Source organism: Spermophilus citellus (assembly GCF_964194105.1).
Source record: "Spermophilus citellus genome assembly, chromosome: 8".
Taxonomy (NCBI): domain Eukaryota; kingdom Metazoa; phylum Chordata; class Mammalia; order Rodentia; family Sciuridae; genus Spermophilus; species Spermophilus citellus.
The window spans coordinates 118,139,821-118,150,969 of NC_138189.1; positions in this window are offsets into that span (position 1 = coordinate 118,139,821).

The window sequence follows — 11,149 nt, forward strand, 5'->3', positions numbered from 1 at the left end:
CATTTAGCCTCATTGACAGTTTTGAACACTTCAGTGAAGATAGTTCTTTCATTTTTCTTTTTTTTCTTTTTTTTAAATTTTTATTGTTAGTTGTTCAAAACATTACATAGTTCTTGACATATCATATTTCACACTTTGATTCAAGTGGGTTATGAACTCCCATTTTTACAGATTGCAGCATCACATGGGTTACACATCCACTGTTTTACATATTGCTACACTAGTGTCTGTTGTATTCTGCTGCCTTTCCTATCCTCTACTATCCCCCCTCCCCTCCCCTCCCCTCCCATCTTCTCTCTCTACCCCATCTACTGTAATTCATTTCTCCCCCTTGTTTTTTTTTTCCCCTTTCCCCTCATTTCCTCTTGTATGTAATTTTGTATAACCATGAGGGTCTCCTTCCATTTCCATGCAATTTGCCTTCTCTCTCCCTTTCCCTCCCTGTTTAATGTTAATCTTCTTATGCTCTTCCTCCCAACTCTGTTCTTAGTTACTCTCCTTATATCAAAGAAAACATTTGGCATTTGTTTTTTAGGGATTGGCTAGCTTCACTTAGCATAATCTGCTCTAATGCCATCCATTTCCCTGAAATGTGTATAAATGCAACATTTTTTTTTTTATCCATTCGTCTATTGAAGGGCATCTAGGTTGGTTCCACCAGTCTTGCTATTGTGAATTGTGCTGCTATGAACATCGATGTAGCAGTGTCCTGTAGCATGCTCTTTTTAGGTCTTTAGGGAATAGACCGAGAAGGGGAATAGCTGGGTCAAATGGTAGTTCCATTCCCAGCTTTCCAAGAAATCTTCATACTGCTTTCTAAATTGGCTGCACCAATTTGCAGTCCCACCAGCAATGTACAAGTGTACCCTTTTCCCCACATCCTCACCAGCACTTGTTGTTGTTTGACTTCATAATGGCTGCCAATCTTACTGGAGTGAGATGGTATCTTAGGGTGGTTTTGATTTTCATTTCTCTGACTGCTAGAGATGGTGAGCATTTTTTCATGTACTTGTTGATTGATTGTATGTCCTCTTCTGAGAAGTGTCTGTTCAGGTCCTTGGCCCATTTGTTGATTGGGTTATTTCTTTTCTTATTGTTTAATTTTTGAGTTCTTTGTATACTCTGGATATTAGGGCTCTATCTGAAGTGTGAGGAGTAAAGACTTGTTCCCAGGATGTAGGCTCCCTATTTACCTCTCTTATTGTTTCTTTTGCTGACAAAAAACTTTTTAGTTTGAGTAAGTCCCATTTGTTGATTCTAGTTATTAACTCTTGTGCCATGGGTGTCCTATTGAGGAATTTTGAGCCCGACCCCACAATATGTAGATTGGAGCCAACTTTTTCTTCTATCAGACACCGTGTCTCTGATTTGATATCAAGCTCCTTGATCCATTTTGAGTTAACTTTTGTGCATGGCGAGAGAAAGGGGTTCAGCTTCATTTTTGTTGCATATGGATTTCCAGTTTTCCCAGCACCGTTTGTTGAAGATGCTATCCTTCCTCCATTGCATGCTTTTAGCCCCTTTATCAAATATAAAATAGTTGTAGTTTTGTGGATTGGTTTCTGTGTCCTCTATTCTGTACCAGTAGTCCACCCGCCTGTTTTGGTACCAATACCATGCTGTTTTTGTTACTATTGCTCTGTAGTATACTTTGAGGTCTAGTATCCCTATACCGCCTGATTCACACTTCCTGCTTAGAGTTGTTTTTGCTATTCTGGGTCTTTTATTTTTCCATATGAATTTCATGATTGCTTTATCTATTTTTACAAGAAATGCCGTTGGGATTTTGATTGGCATTGCATTAAACCTATAGAGAACTTTTGGTAATATCGCCATTTTGATGATGTTAGTTCTGCCTATCCATGAACAGGGTGTATTTTTCCATCTTCTAAGATCTTCTTCTATTTCTCTCTTTCGGGTTCTTTAGTTTTCATTGTATAAGTCTTTCACCTCTTTTGTTAGGTTGATTCCCAAGTATTTTATTTTTATTTTTTGAGGATATTGTGAATGGAGTGGTTGTCCTCATTTCCATTTCAGAGGATTTGTCGCTGATATACAGGAATGCCTTTGATTTATGCGTGTTGATTTTATATCCTGCCACTTTGCTGAATTCATTTATTAGCTCTAATAGTTTCTTTGTAGACCCTTTTGGGTATGCTAGTTATAGAATCATGTCATCTGCAAATAGTGATAATTTAAGTTCTTCTTTTCCTATTTTTATGCCTTTAATTTCTTTCGTCTGTCTAATTGCTCTGGCCAGTGTTTCGAGAACTATATTGAATAGAAGTGGTGATAGGGGGCATCCCTGTCTTGTTCCAGATTTTAGAGGGAATCCTTCAGTTTTTCTCCATTCAGAATGATGCTAGCCTGAGGCTTAGCATAGATAGCTTTTACAATGTTGATGTAAGTTCCTGTTATCCCTAGTTTTTCTAATGTTTTGAACATAAAGGGATGCTGTACTTTGTCAAATGCTTTTTCTGTGTCTATCGAGATGATCATATGGTTCTTGTCTTTAAGTCTATTGATGTGGTGAATAACATTTATTGATTTTCGTATATTGAACCATCCTTGCATCCCAGGGATGAATCCTACTTGATCATGGTGCACAATTTTTTTGATGTGCCTTTATATCCAATTCGCCAGAATTTTATTGAGGATTTTTGCATCTAGGTTCATTAGAGATATTGGTCTGTAGTTTTCTTTCTTTGAAGTGTCTTTGTCTGGTTTAGGAATCAGGGTGATGTTGGCCTTGTAGAATGAATTTGGAAGTTCTCCCTCTTTTTCTATCTCCTGAAATAGCTTGAAAAGTATTGGTATTAGTTCTTCTTTAAAGGTTTTGTAAAACTCTGCTGTATACCCATCCAGTCCTGGGCTTTTCTTAGTTGGTAGTCTTTTGATGGTTTCTTCTATTTCCTCAATTGATATTGGTCTGTTTAGGTTGTCTATATCCTCCTGACTCAATCCGTGCCTGCAAAGTTCTTTCATTTTTCATTTAGAATTTTTTATTTTCTTTTTTGGTGTTCTTGCTGTTCTGATTTGTTCATGGATATATACACCTGTATTTGTTTCTTTTTTCTATTTTTATAATACTAATTTTTCCTTGTCTTTGAGGGTAGGATTTTTGTTCATTTTGATTTTGTTTTCTTTTTATATTTTTTCTCCTTTCTCCTCCACTAACATAATTCTCTTCTTTCTTTTTCACTTTACTTTGTTTTGTATTATTATTATTATTATTATTATTATTATTATTATTATTATTGTAGGGTGGGTACTAAGGATTGAATTCAGGGACACTCAACCACTGAGCCACATCCCCAGCCCTATTTTGTTTTTTATTTAGAGACAGGGACTCACTGAATTGCTTAGCACCTCACTTTTGCTGAGGCTGGCTTTGAACTCACAATCTTCGTGCCTCAGCCTATCAAGCCGCTGGGATTACAGGCATGTGCCACTGTGCTGGGTCTATGATTTATCATTTTAATGTCCTCTACTTGTTACATCTCCTCTGCATTCTCTATTTTCACATTTTGAACATTCTAAATTTTCTTGTACCTTCCTACCACATTTTATTTTCTCTTGATGAACTATGTTTTAAAAATCTTTTAGAACTATTTGGTTTATATTCTTCTGCGCCTTCCATTCATGTCGAAGTTATTAGTATTGTGGATGGCATAATTGACATTTGCTGTTTAATGCTAGATCTATTTCACAACTATTTATTGTTTTTTGCTGTTGGAAATTTCTAACCCCACTATTCCTTTTTTGGTGGTAATTAGTATTGTTAATGTCATAGTAGGCACTGGGCATATATTTTAATATTGTATGTTATTTCTTTTGATCATTGCTATTATTTGTTTCCCACTTTTTTGAGAGGTTCAGGGAGTCTACATGGACACTATAAATTCAGAGGGCAGAGATGCAGCTGGTGAACTAAACCCAGCCAAGAGAGAGTGCACCTTGCCCCACATATAAACTAAGCACAGTGAAACTTCAGTGATAATTTAATACAAAGAATAGTGGAGACAAAACCCCAAAACTAATGATCAAGTCTCAAGTAAGAATGGGTAGGGGAATCCTTTGGGTCCCACTCATGGACATTCACTCCTATAGAAAAACAGAATTAACAAAAAAAAAGCTGTTAATGACCTCAGCCTCCCAAGCTGCTGGGATTACAGGCATGTGCCCCTGCGCCTGGCTATGTTTTATCATTTTAATATCCACTACTTGTGGGTATTAGAGCTTCAGAACTTCAGAACTGCCTTGAAGACAGGTTATATGAACTTGAATCCACAGAGTGCAATAAAGGTAAAAATATAGAACATATCTAGAATATATAAGAACTCTGGGACAACATTAAAAGACCAAACCTAAGAATCATTGGGGTAAAAGAGCATATGGAGATACAAACTGAAGGCATAAAGAATATTTTCAGTGAGACAGTTACAGAAAATTTTTCTTTTCCCATATCTGAAATAAAGTAGACATACAGGTGACTTGCAGGACCCCAAATAAATTATTCAGTGAGAATCTCACCAAGACATTTCATAATCAAAATGCCTAACAGAAAATAAGGAAAGAATGTTAAAAGCTGCAAGAGAGAAAATCAGATCATATTTAGAGGCAAACCAATAAAATTAGTTTCTGAATTTTTAGTTCACACCCTCAAATCAGGGAGGGTCTGGACTGATATTTTCCAAGTCCTAAAAGAAAACAACTCCCAACCAAGGTTACTATACCCAGCAAAGCTCAGATTCAAATTCAAGGGGAAAATAAAAACATTCCACAAAAAAATCAATCAAAAAATTAATAAGTACCAAGGAAGTACTACAAAGAATACTCAAAGACAAACTGCACACAGAGGTACAAATTTTTAAAAACAAGAAAAAACAATTTCCAAACAGGGAAGTTCAAAAGAAGAATAACTCAATAAAGGACAATCAAGACAGGATAAAACATAGCAAAAAAAATAAAATAAAAATAAAAAAGAAGCAGGAAACTACAAGTACATATCCGTACCAACACTGAAAGTTAATGGCCTCAATTCCCAAATTAAAAGACACAGATTAGCACAACAGGGCAAAAAGCAATATCCAACTATATGCTGTTTACAAGCAACTCATTTCACATAGGCAAGGGCATCTACAGGCTGAAGGTGGGGAGAAAAAAAATCTTTCATGCATACTGACCATGAGAACAAACAGGAATAGCTATTCTCATATCTGAAAAAGCAGATTTCAAGCAAAAATTAATCAGAAGAGACAAAGAAGATCACTACATTCTGGTAAAGGGAACAGTCTAAAAAGAAGATACAATAATAATAAACATTTATATCCCAAATGTCAACACACCCAATTACATTAAAAAATACTCCATAACTTGAAATCCTGCATAGACCCCTAACACAATAATACTGTGTGATTTCAACACACCCTTATCACCAGTAGACAGGTCATCAAAACATAAAGTGAATAAAGGTATACCCAACCTAAGTAACACTATAATCAATTGGACCTAACAGACATCTACAGAATATTCCATCCCCAGATATCTGAATTCACCTTCTTAGTTGTGCAAGGAACTTTTTCCCAAACAGATCATATTCTCTGTCACAAAGCAAATGCTAGCAAATACAAACAAATCTATGTAATCCCATGTACTTTAACAGAGCATAATGGAGTGAATTTGAAAATAAACAGCAAGAAAAATAATATAGACCACCTAAACACATGGAGAATCAACAATATGAAGAATGGATCAGAGAAAAATGAGAATAGAAATCAAGAAATTCTTAGAAATGAATGAGAACAGAGATGCAACATATTGAAATTTCTGGGACAGTATGAAAGCTGTTCTAAGAGAACTTTACTTTTATCTTTTGTAACCTATTATCTTGTTTTTTCAATTGTTAAGTTTTGTTGAATGTCACATGGGTTATTTACTGGGAGAAAAGTAAGTGACACTGTACACTATATTGTAGCATGAACTGAGGCAGAAAAGATTAAGGACCATTTTCCCAGGCCCAACCCAACTTTGATCAGCAGAGTTGATGTGAGCCTAAGGACCTCCCTTTTATCCAGCTCCAATTTTATGGCTACTATCAGAGGAGATAACTTCCTCAAAAGCAGCAAGATCATTTTTTTAATAAGATTACCCAAGTATCCTGAGGAGCAAACTGAGACCTCCAACTTTAACCTAAGTAACCTAAGAGGGTAATGTCCCTGTTTAAGACCTCTAATGCACTGGCTTTAAAACCTGGTAATGAACATTGCACATGTGCAATAAGTGTTATGGGCAAGGCACGGGAATCTGTCAATAATCCCTCATTTACCATAAGCCACTCCTAGCAAAAATCCTGCCAGTGGCAAACAACTCAGAAGTGCATATTAGCCCAAATCCATCCCCTCTGAATCTTTGGAAAGATGGTCTCTCTTTCTTTCTTTTTTTTTTTGGTCCTGTTACACACTTAGGAGTGTATCTTCCTCTAATAAACTCTGTTAACTGCTTCTCTTTGTCTTGATGAAATCTTATCACTATCCATGAACCAGCCATCACCCAGGACCTACAACATAAACTGAATAGAATATGTCCAGTGATTAATCAGAAAAGTGTTGAAATCAGTGTCATGAATGGTCACTGAGAATGATGCACACTTGTTGCACAGGCAATGACTTATAGATTGAAGAGCTAGCAGTGGAATTTTTACTTTATGCTAATACAGTTAAATATACTATGGCAACTTAAATTTGAATCAGGTTTCAAAGATCTGGTGTTATATGATTAAACTGTGGTAATTGAACTTTATTTATTAATTTTACACACAGTGTGACATACTTTATACACAGGAGATTTGCTAAAATATGGGCAACTGAGCCAGGCATGGTAGCCCACACTTATAATCCCAGTGATTTGGTGGGCTGAGGCAGGAAGATCACAAGTTCAAGAACAGCTTCAACAATTTATTTAGGCCCTAAGCAACTTAGCAAGACCCTATCTCAAAATTAAAATTAAAAATGGCTGGGGTTATAGCTCAATGTAAAGTATCCCTGGGTTCAATCCCCAGAACAAAAAAAAATTTAAATGTAGGTAACTATGAGACAGAATTCAGGAAAACAGGAATCTTGTGTTCCATGCAAGGGATTCTGATTTAAGAAGCTGAAGTTTTCACTTACATCATGATTCCCATGCAACATGGTTCGGGGCTTAAATCAATAGATAAACAGAGTTAAGGGTCCATGCTGTGGGCCAACAGGATGTTGGGGAAAATCTGAGTATGTTAAAAGTCTTTATTTACATAAATATTCTTTACTCAATAAAGAAGCCACACTGAGAGGACCACAGCTGCACCCTTTCAGGTCCTCTCCTCTTCATCAGCAACCAAGGACTTGCTGAGAAGGTTTGAAAATGTTCTCAAGCCCCAGGCTGTGGCCTAAATCCAGGGACTTTTTTCCATTTACAACTACCCTGGAAGGTCAAAGATAAATGGAAAATAACTAAATATTTTTCCATTTAAAATTGTAATTAAAATAGAAAACCTGGAAACATCTTTATATTATTTTCCCTTTCAGTTGCTGTCTGAACTCAGGGACTCAAGGTGAAACACACTAGAGGAAATGTCTAAACAAATAAGGGCACTAACTTGGTAAGAGTCAAAAGGATTATTTGAGAAATGAATTCAGGGCATGAAAGAATTCCCAGAAATTAACCCCAAACCAGCAGCCTTCAAAGTAGCAATCATTTAAGTAATTCCTAAAATATGGCAATCTAAACTTTATTTTTAAAAAATTTAATAGATCAATGTTGGTTTGGAAGTTTGAAGTAATTCTCACTTTGCAATGAAACTCTTTATTATCTTAGACTCTTTGCTTTTGCCTGCAAATGTCTCCTGGGTGTTGAAAACAGGATGAATGACTGCTTCCATTTTGCATCTGTCTTCTTTGCTATAAGATACTTTGGGTTCCAAAATGATAGGTCTGATGGATAAACATCTTGTGATGAGAAAGAGGTAACCATTAGGCAACAACACTTTTTTTTTTTTAATTGTCAACAAGGCCTTGCTTGACTAATTCTGAGATAATGATAGATCAGATTACATCTGACCAAGATCACCTGTTTGGGCAGTTATCCAAAGCCTCTACCTATGCAAAATCCCAAAGCTCACCCTAATTTCCCTTTCTATAAAACCTTAAAGTCATTATCATAACCTTGAAGATAAGGCTAAGTCAAGGCTACACTGTCTTTTTGGTGAAGCTACCCTGTTAAAAGATCCTTTCATGCTTTTACCTTTTCCATTTAATTTTTAGGGTGAGTGGCTAAAACTTATTTGTTGGATCCCCAGAATCATGCCTCTAGTCTAGGAATCCAGCAACAACTTTGGGGAGCCAGCCAAGAGAAAGCACACCCTTCACACCCTTTGGTCGTTAGCCACCTGCAGGTGCCAACTCTAAGTCAAGAGGTCAGAAATGGAGGGTCCCATGCTGCTGCTGCTGCAAAAAAAAAAAATGCATTTTTTTTCAGGATGTCCCATTGCTTTCCACTCTGGGACAGGGTCAGCTGCTTTCTGCTAATATTTGGTAAACAGAGAAACAAATTCTGGACTCTATGGGCCCCGCTGTCTGAGCCCTGGCAAATACCCCTAGAGGTGCTCATCAAGCTTACCCTTTCTTTTCCTTGTTTTTCTTTTCTTTTCTTCTTTTTTTTTTGACACTCTTTGAGCCATTTCAGTATCTTTTGAACAAATTTGACTCTCAGTCACATTTTTGCCATGACTATCAAATTTTTATTCTGTAACTTTATGTAGCAGGGAGGGGCTGTAAGGTATTAAGAGAAACCAGTTTGGTTTGAGGTGGCCTCTGTGGTGATTTACATAAAATTGGAAAGCATCAATTCTGTCTTGGTTCCCGCTAGGAGAAATCAGCTGTTTGTTCTACTTATAGTTATAAATCTTTGAGCAAGATGAAGAAAATCAATATTGGAAAATGCACTCTGCTCAAATGTAATTGTTCTACATATTTTGGTTGTTAGTCTGTGTTGGTGATGATTGATTTAGAAACCAACATTTGAGCTAAAACTAGATTCTTCACTTCTGTTGGTGGGTGGGGTCTGTGAAAGTCAAGTCGCAGGCCTCTGCAGCCTAGAAAACACCTTTCAGTGCTAGCAGCTAATTAGCTGGCATCAGGTCAGAGGGTCTATCTGGCAAAGTCAAATTCCTCTCCATTACAACTGAATGGCATGCTGTGGCTTTCAGGGGTAGACCCTAGCAGTTCACTGATAATTTCTTTCCAAGTTTGCCGCAGTCTGGCTGGGCACAAATCACGAGCCACTGAAGCAGGAACAAACTTTATTTCTGAACTCCACCAGCACACTCCACACACGCTCCCTGGAAAAATGCTGAGCCATGCCACGCGGCTACTCCTGGGCCACACTACACCAAAGGAAATCCCTCCTCCAGAATTCCCTCCTACTGCACTTCCGCAACCAATGGGAACTCTCCAAAGTAGCAGGCCGAGGAGGACAGCAGGGGTCTAATCTCCAATTGAATGCAAATCTTAACATAATCATTATCATCTCAATGGCTTGCTGGGGTCACCTTTCAACCAAAAATGCCATGCATCATTCCTACTTGGCTATGGCTCTTAGCACAAGTTCTTGTCTGACAGATTTTTTTTTAACCTGTTAGAATGCTCTTAAAAAAAGAAAAAAAAAAAAAAACAACACAGGGGACTCCTGTCTCAAGGGCTGTGATTCTGTCCATTAGCAGGACAGGTGGATTTTAAGGAGATGATTCAAAGGCTACATTCCACATGTTCTTTGTTGGAGTTGTAATCACTTGTTAATTTGGGAGATAGTAATTTCAGAAATCTTCTGGTACCATCCCCAAAGTCTGGATTACTTCATTCTTCTGGTGAGTGTGTACTCAAGGACAGATAAATCTGCCTAAGATGGGGACAAAAGGTAATCTTGTTTTGCCCGAGATTGGGTAGAGGGACAGACTAGGGAGAAGCAGCGAGAGAGAAAGAGAAAGAAACAAATTTATTTAAAAAAATAAGTTGCAGTGGCAAAGCAGCAAGGGCTATTTATGCCCTTGATTTCTAAGGTTAGTTAGGACCCAGAGAATGACAGGCACCCTCTCTGGGCCCTTTGGTGAACTGCCACATCTGCTAATTATGGAGATTGGGAGGACCCTAGAGAACAGGAAGCCAACCAGTGCACATTCTACAAAGAAGAGGGCCCTTCTCTTTCTTTGACTTTCATCTCTAAGTTTTGGGTTTTAAACACCCAGCAGGCCAGTTTCATCTGTCTTAAAGTGTCAGTAACAAGTTGTAAGGGTCCGGCGAAACATCGGAGGAAGAGACCACAAGAGACCAGCTTCATGCAATGAGCAGGAGGGAGTTTATTGAAGAGGATCCTAAGTCAGGGCGCTCAGGCCCAAGGCTCATTCAGGAAGGGAGAGTGGCCCAGAGCCCAGAGCAGAGGTCAAGCAGAGCTTAAGTACACTTTTTGGGGAGGGTGGGGGGCTTTGCATACATGAGAACAAATCATCATGAGGCGCGGGAAAATTGAACAACTCTGAGACATGATTAGCACATTCATTGGCAGGAACAGGTCAGGCGGGGGTGATTGGTCACTCCTAAGCGGGGTACACATTCAAACTGATTGGTTCGGGCCCTGTGACAAACTGCACAGGGCCCTGGGCTAAATGGCCAGCAGGGCGTTATCTCAGGAATTTCAGGTTCTGGGTGTAGCAGAGGAACTTAACAATACCTAGTCTTTTACATTTTAATTCAGGCTTTGCAGCTTAGAAACTTTATAATGCCTGGTCTTTTACATTTTAATTCAGGCTTTGCAGCTTAGAAACTTTACCCTTTCAAAGTTATAACTCCAATATCTATAATTTTACCTACCACTTTCATATAATTGGGATAAGTAACTGTAAGTTAGCATTATATCCTATCTGTCCTATATGTAATGGCTTATTATCTCAAATTAACTCACGTTGTTTTAGTAGAAGCAGGACCTCTGCAAAAGACTAATAGGCAACAGTTATAAAGTTTGCAAGGGAAATACACAATGAAGTTAACAGGGCAAAACATATTCAGTTTGTGTAATAGCTATGAACCAAGTAAAATGATTGTTAAAAATCTTAAACCTT